This window comes from Platichthys flesus, chromosome 9, assembly GCF_949316205.1.
Source record: "Platichthys flesus chromosome 9, fPlaFle2.1, whole genome shotgun sequence".
In the NCBI taxonomy this organism is placed as follows: domain Eukaryota; kingdom Metazoa; phylum Chordata; class Actinopteri; order Pleuronectiformes; family Pleuronectidae; genus Platichthys; species Platichthys flesus.
In genome coordinates, this window is record NC_084953.1 from 23266727 (window position 1) to 23275431 (window position 8705).

An 8705-nucleotide genomic window follows, 5' to 3' on the forward strand; every position below is an offset into this window, starting at 1 on the left:
CAAATGACCAGTCAGTAATGACTTTCAACTCAAGAGGGCGCTATTTATCTAGAGGACCGTATCAATAAAGATAGAATGTGCAAGATAAGTCAAAAATATTGTATCAATAATATCTATCAAATATATTCAATATTTGTCTCTGTGTGTGTGTGTGTGTGTGTGCGTCTCTGTTTGTGTGTGTGTGTGTGTGTGCGTCTCTGTTTGTGTGTGTTTGTGTGTGTGTGTCTGTGTGTGGTGTGACCAGATTTGTGTGACAGTGACCACACAGCTAAATAAACAGAACAGATTCTGATTCCATTTTTGCTAAATCCTGTTAAATGCTAGTTCTTGTTATTTAGACAATAATATAACTATATATATATATATATAACTAAATTAAGGATAGACCTATATGTTTGCTTTTCAAAATGTAGTGTAGTATTAATATAAAGTCAAAATAAATGAAAGTGAAGTCTAAAAAAACCACAACATTGTACCTTCCACTGCAGGTTTATTAAGAATGCAGAGAAAAGCAGGTTTCTTTGTGTGAAAAGATATTTGAATTGGATATTTAAAGTTTTGTCTGAACCTTCTCTCGGCTTTAATTTGGTCCAATCACATAACAGTAGTGAGGTATATTGCTGACTGTATCATCGTGTCAGGAGAGACAATGTTCCAGTGTGAAATCTGACCCAGTCCAAAGCTTTACTTTACACCTGCAGTTTATTTTTGATTGACAAGTACATTTATTTGAAAGCTTTGACGTAAGTATCTGTTGCGATAGATGAACACCCTGAGCAGTCCTCAGTTTGTGTGTGCACTTAAAAATGGATTTCTGATGAATTTAAATATGGTTTCATGAGGGAACTGTTGGGCCTTGGAAGAGGAATGCACTTCTAGATTCTGAAGCATCTTTAAGTCAATGAGGTGATTTGAGTGGAAAATTACAAATCAGTAGCACCACACAATACAACCTCCTTATTGACCGTAAAGGTGAATTTTAATTGGACACATTGTTTTACACTATATACTAGTGTACCACAGATGCTGCTCTTTGATAATTCTATGATTTGGTCCACAAGTAGTACAACTGATTCTCACTATACAAGTACACTGCTGTGTTCCTTGGAATTACCACGAGCTGAGTGCCATACCAGCTTCTGTATGAAATTGGAAAGCATGTTTTACATGTTGATGAGGCCTGATAGAACACAAGGTAACCTACCGTCAGTTTACTCTTTGGTTAAAACAAAATCAGGAGTGAAGCATATATGATTTCAGTCATTCAGCAGATAGTGCAGTATTTATGGAGCAGTCTAGTATACAAAGAGGCAGCCCTCCTATGAGGGCGAAATAAAGCCTCTCCATTTTCCCTTCCTATCCCATATTTCCTCTGGGCCCTCTTAGAGAGCAAGAGGTTTAAAGTGAACTATTTATGCGGCGTCCCCCGGTGGCCTCCGCAGACGGCTGCTGGCTCTCGCGTCTGCTGCTGTGCTTGTCAAGAAAAACTGCCATGTTTAGGGCCTCTCCCACGGGCCTCGCTGCAGCTACACTGCTGCTACCTGAGACGGTCAGATGAATTCTGATTTTAAAATATTTGTTTATGCCCTGCAGATTTGCTTTTTTTATCAGATTGCTGCTTCACAATTTGATCCAGAGGATCTCAAGTGACTTTAAATGGTGTATGGTCTTACATCTGAAGGGTCTGTTAACCCAAATCACACAAAAAATAAGAAATTGAGAAAGTGACTTGCATCTATGTGTAGGAGTATGTCTAGAGAGGAATTGGCTCCTTTCATATCACCTTAAGTCTTCAGTCCACAGACACCTTTTGATGGCTGCATGTTTTGTATAAATCCGTATTTCTTTATATTTCAGTGTAGATATTGTTCCAGTCTCTATCATCTTCCTTTTTCAAGCAATACATTTTTTACTACCGTGTAAATACTGCATCTGATTGCCCGTCTCTTAATTTGAGTCTCTTTGCAGCAAGTGTTTAGTCTTCTGTGGAAAAAAAGACAATCGGTTGTCCTATATAAAATACAAAGGTTCTTCAGGATAATCCACAGATATGTGGACAGTGTTTATAAGGACTGTTTCCTCTTCCACCCGTTGTGGATTTTGAGTTGTCAGGGGAAACCACTTAGGAACAAATCCTTAGGAAAGACAAAACCAACAGACCAGACTTTGTGACCCAAACATATTCAATCTCAATGAAGAAAATGGATAGTTTTACTTACTAAGAGCGCTCCAGTCATTTCCTGAAACAACACGAAACTGTGATTTCAGCAATGTGACTCATTTGGTTTGAGAACAAGAAGAACAAGATGTATTAACAGCAGCAGAGAAACCAGGAGGTGGTCGGGGTGGCTGGTGGGTGAACCACATGTTGGTTAAGGGCTGTGATCATGTAAAGAGAACTTCTGTCTAAAGTTATACTGTGAAAATGTTTTCTGCATAAACCAGACCATAGTTTTTCCCCAACATTTTAACGATTGATAAAGCTGTAGTTACAAACAGGTTGATGATGTCTGTGAATAACTCAATGATAATGTACAGTGTCAGCATCTTTACGACTTGAAAAAATAACAACATATCCTCATTATCTTCGTAGAAGCATAATCCAGACGCTATTATTTCAAAACATTAACACAATTGTAGTTTAGTTGTATAGAATTGTAGTTTTCATGTTACCCTGTTTAAAGTGTTTAACTCGTTTTGGCAACATTGGAGACCTTTGCCACTGAGGAATAGCATCACCTCTTTTAAGTATTTGACCGAGTCACATTTTCATTGGATTTTCTGAAAATAAGAAATGAGCCCCATTCTACAGAAATGATGTTCGATTCTCCTCTGGGTGGCAGCTAAAATCTCAGAGACAGTAAGAAGTACATAAAACAAAACAGTTTAACTCTAAACGTGAGTTTTCTAGTCCAGATTTGCGTCCTTGTGATGTGAAGTCCAGCTCAAATAATTGTTCTTGTGTAGTGCACCTTAAGTGTAGAATCCATCCGATGACTACACTGTATGTATGGGGAAAGAAAGAAACAGAGACCCCAGTGAACTGACAGCTAATGGAGACGGTGGTCTCACAAGGGAGAGTCCTGACCTCGGCCCCTTTTTGTAAAAGCTTTGCCCCTGAAGCAAACAATTGGGGGGGAGAAAGGGGGGGGGGCTGTGTGTGTGAGTGTGTTTGAAGAACATTTGTTTGTCGCTCTGGTAAAAGCACGTTGTGGTAGTGTAGTCCAATCTTTCAACATGGCGTGAAGCTGCTTTATCTACCAGTGTACCGAGAGGTGAAAGCTCCCAATGCGAGACAAAGGCCCAGGACGCACACCTCAGTCTTTCCTGAGCCGAGGTGTCTGTCTGGTATCGGGCGCCGCTGAGGGAACTGCATCAACAAATCCATACTGCCGGGGCCGTACAGACTTCATCACCTGCTCAGCCTTTTGTAAACCGGCATTTTGATGACAATTCCCAGTGTCGAGTTGTTCCCAATCAATACACACAGAGCGGACGCCTTAATAGACACAGATAACTGCTGCTTGGCTGCTGTAACTCTGGGCTGTGGAGACTGACACCCTGTCTGACTCTGATCAATAAGTGGCGCGTGGCTCGGCCCTGCCCACTCTGCTATCACACACGGGGCCTCCCCCCCCCCGGCAGCGGGGTAAAACTGCCCAGCAACTCCCATGGGTGGATGAATTGGAGATGTTACATGTGAACTGGCTGTCAAAACGATTTTGTCATCTCCCCTTCTCTCCGGTGTTTAAAGATGCTGACACACTGTGTTTGGGGTACCAATGTCTTGTTGGAAGTGATGGAGGCTTTTAGCCTTTTTTTTTGTTCCTCCCTTTATCTGTTTAAATGTTCACTCGGGTGTTAGAATTCCTATTTCACCTGCCACAGATGTCTCCTGGCACTTCCTGCCCACTCACGGCTGCTTTCAGGTCATCTGCTCTAGACCTTTAATCGAATTCACAGAACTTTGTCCAGAATCTTTTCTTTCACGACTAGTTATGAAGGTCAAAGATTTGTTTTTACTCTTAGATTTGATGACTTCAGCTATTGCCTTACTAATATCCTGATAAACAACTAATCAAAGATTATGTTGTGTTTATCCCAGAGGCTATTAGGTGATAATATGAGACAGGTCTGAGTAGAGACACAACAGTGAGTGAGGAAGGGCAGATCAGATTCAGCTTTGGGTCATTAATGTTTCAGAGGATGCCAGAGGGAGAATGGGGCAGTCACTGCACGGCCTGGATCAGCTTCCTTTGACCATGGCTTTGTCATTTTGGATCAATCCCACCATGTACGCAGCCCTATTGTGAAGTGGCACATCTTTAATAGAGTGGTTGGCAACACACTGGCACATGATAGAGAAAACAGAGTCACCTTTCATTACCTCCAGCAGGAAGGTTGTTCTTTCGTCTGCATTTGTTTGTTTGAACCTGAAGAAGAAACCAAAACCGTTTCACTTTCTTCATCATTGTGGGACAGTCCGTTTTACAATATGTTCACAATTATATCTCAGAGAATAATTTATGGATGCTGATTAAAAAATCTGAGAGGGGACTGATATTTATGAGTGTGTGAAATATGGTGCTGATCCAAATAAAAATCTGAATCAAGTGGATTTAAATGTGCTTTCATATATGTGGCCTTGGTTAAGGTATTCTAGTTTCAGTAATGAAAATGGGAAGTGTGTTTTTACATGTTGTAGAGGTATGATAAAACACAAGGTAAAGTGACATTAGTAGAAAGAAGAGACTGTCTTAAAGCATATGTCATTTCAGTCATGCAGCAGAGAGTGCCGTATCGATGGAGCAATCAGGTTTACAAACAGGATGCAGCACTCTATGAGAGGGAGATAAGATCTTTTTAGTTTGGAAATAAAAACCTCTGATTTTTAGATTAAAAACATTATTAAAAACCCCTGTTTCTCCTGCAGGAGTTTCCAACAAAGACAGCTAATTAATATAAGAATTATTTCCCCTCCACCTTTCTCGGTTTCCCTCTGCCATGGCCCAGCGCAGACCTCTGGGGCTGTGGAAGTACTTACCATCCTGCTCGCCTATGCTGCGATCCCCACAATGGCTCCACTCTGCTTTGATCCTGCTGCAGTCTGACACATGACCACACAGACCCCTGAATGGGCATTAGTGCAGGCTTCAGCAAACCCAACATCTGTGCCTCCCAGCACTGCCACTGCTCAAATCATTCATTAAATCAGAACACAAAAAGTAACTTTAGTTGAATGCCTCAGCATAAATATTTGATCGTGGCTGAGAATAAATCTTTGTCATTTCGTACTCCTTCCTCCGGCTGACGGCTCCTCTTATAGACCCTCCTCTGCTTGCTGTTCAGATACAGGCCCCTGCTTGGCTTGTTCATTTGTGAAATGGATCTTATGAATTTTTTAGAAAGATTCACAGCTGCAATCAGGCTTCACAGTATCACAGAGTAACATCCGGTGCAGCCAGTCAGATGCTGTTTGCATAGATAATACGACGTGAAAGGGGTTTTGTGTGTTGATTTGACAGATGCACTAAACTTTCCTGTGTTACAACATCTCACAACTTAATTAACATGTTCACTACACAACACTGGGTTGTACTGTACATGGCATGTTAATGTATTCATGCAGTCTCTATAACAGAGAACGTTTTGTGGAGTTTGTTTGAGAACATTGAATCAAAGTCGATTTTGAACGGCCTTTTGACACTGGTGAACAGAAACAGTAAAAACAAATCTGTAAAAATTGAGTTCAATCAATTCAAATACAAGACATGGTTGCATAATTGTTCCCTAACATTTCTTAAGGATTTGTTGTTGACGATTTAACTGCACTCCCAAGATCACCTTTTTCTGAGTGGCTTGATTGTTTGCAGTGTGGTGGAAGGTGATCCCTCCAGGTGCGTGTATATCTACACACAGGTATGTGACTTTATGTTAAAGGGGTTTAATACTTACTGGAAACACTGGAAACACATATTATCTGTATTATCTTTTGTCCTGATTTAAGGTTTAGATAATCTCTATAAACACGTTGACAGAAATCCATCGGCTATTGGCTTTTTAATTTATCTGCATTCATCGGTTAATAGAGACTAGCCAAATTGTCATCTGGACCTAAAACACAAACAGAGAGTATCTCTGAGAGTATCTCTGTTTGTGTTTTGTGTTCAGAAAGGTTCAACTCATGTGAAAAAAGCAACTATTCTGACTTTAAACAGTGTATGGTGAAAAGAAGATGGAGTCTCTGCCTGGATATCCACTGTGTACATCAGTGGTCACAAAATATATGTCTTTGCTGCTAGAGGCTAATTAATCATCAGTTCATATAAATGGACTCTCAGATAGTGATTTTATGACTTTCTAGAATTCTGGTTTAACTTTTTTGTTCATCATGACATCAAATCAAATTCTATTCAATATTGTAAACTAACCTTGGTCATGGGGTAAGTGTGTGTTTATATACTGTATATAGATATATACATAAGGTTTTGTGCTGCCCATGATACATGACTGTTTTTTTAAATACTGTTTGCTAAAGACACATTTTCATCAGCACTAAACACAGTATTGAGGTTCAATTTGCAGCCTTCAGAGAATTTTACTGCACAGTTATATTATATTCATATTAACTGGGTAGCATGCAAGGATTTGTGCATGAATCTCACCGTTTTACACTCCACACATCATCGCATCACAAATTCTCAGCCATGTAAAACCTTTTATGAGGGAACAAGAATATCAGCTGCACACTAAAAGGCTGCCAGCCTCTCTTTCTTGTCACTGGATTTCCTTTTCATGTGTTGTTTTTCCCCTGAAGAGAAGAGAATTGTCTGTTATCGAGCCTTTTAACCAGGCTGGATCCTTTTAATGTCACCTTCAGGATTCATATGTTATTAGACGTGACTTCAGGAACAAGGCCAACGAGGCCAGCAGCAGAGGCAGTAAAAGGACTGAACACAGGTTCTTTTTGGCCGGTACAGAATATAAATATCACATGTGTAAAACCAGCCAGAGAGCAGGGGAGCGTGACCCACACACGCGTTCTTACTGAGCGGCGGCAGAGCAGCCTTTTTGTTTGACTGACAGCTCACATCCAAATTGTCTAGTGATATGTAATGCTAAATGAACCGGAAAAACATGTCTTTAAAAGAGTGGACAGCCTCCCCCGCCCCTCTCTTTCATCAAACCTGTGAATCCTCCCCCCCCCCACCTCCCCCCACCTCCCCGGACTCATGCTGTTCAGGGCCCCAGACCCACAGAACAGAGCCCGGCTAATGGAAAGCTTTCAAGGCAGAATGTCCACCATTTTCTGCTGTCACCAGTGTGTGTGTGTGTGTGGGGGGGGGGGGCTCATGGCTATTCTCATGGCTGTAGAATAACACACATATGCACAAACACCTTGGGACATTCCATTATAAACAAGCCTGAAAACTGAAAACAAAAAACACTGTCACTGTCCACGCCTCCTCCACACACGCACATGTGCACACACACACATGCACCCGCACACACACACACACACACACGCACACACACATACACACCTGCATTGATTTGCATGAATGTGTCATAAAAACAACTTGCACAAAAACGATATTTCTTCATTATGAAATTTTAAATTACCATCAAACTCATCTTAGTAAAAGTCATAAAGAATTTTACAGCATAAAGCCAAGGCAGACAACCACAAAAAAGTAATACAAAACAGGACAATGTAAGCACAGAACACAGTGGACAAAAATTTTAAATGATTATCCAAAAGATCTAAAGTCAGGGTCAACTGCCTGAATACAAATATAGACATAATATACAAGTGTGACTGAGGAAGTGCATTGCACAGTGATGCAGCTAGGTGCTGCTGCCTGGACATGAAATGCTTTGAAGTTTTTAAAGGCATCAGATTTAAATCTAAAACTCGGTAGAGCACATATCAAGGAATAACAGTCAATCACTCAAACAGCCTCACCTTTCTCAAACTCATAGATATCAGTCCCCCTCAATGTGCCAGATTTGTTTACCTTCAAGATCCATTCATTATTGCCTGGGGAAATGGTGAAAATGTTGAACACCTTATCTATTTCAGAATATCCAAGTGATCCATATCTCCACCAAAATGTTCTGAGTTATTTCCTGACTCTTACTGCATTCCTCCAACAAGTTCTGTGGGAATATGTCTAGTTGTTTTTGCTTACAAACAAATAAACAAACAACCAAACGCAGCTGAGTTCTGTGTAATCTGTGCAAAGCTTTTTTGAGTGCGGAGGGCGATGACATCAGCGTTTTAATGTCAGTGGGCTTTATTGGAAGTTAACTGTCATCGCATCTGTGTTCAATGAGATGCAAAAAATTAAACAGCACCAGAATTGAACCTGGTATGAATTTCTATAATCCGTTAAAAAATGTACTATTATCTAAACCTCTGAATCCTGTTTAGATAAAGGGTATATGGTTTGGATACATGGATGGCCTCAGAGCTTTCCCAGCATGCATCCTGCTCGAGTCAGGGTACACCCTACACCCCGGACACTTCTGCTTCGACACCGAAACATCTTAAAAGCTGAGCTCACTTTTTGCCACTTAAACTATGACTGCTATATTAGTGGTATAAAGAAATCTCTAAAACAAACATATGAGCATCCTCACTCTGTTTCACACTGATAAACTTTCCACTGGATTTAAATGAATTCGTGGGGGAAGCGTTGGGG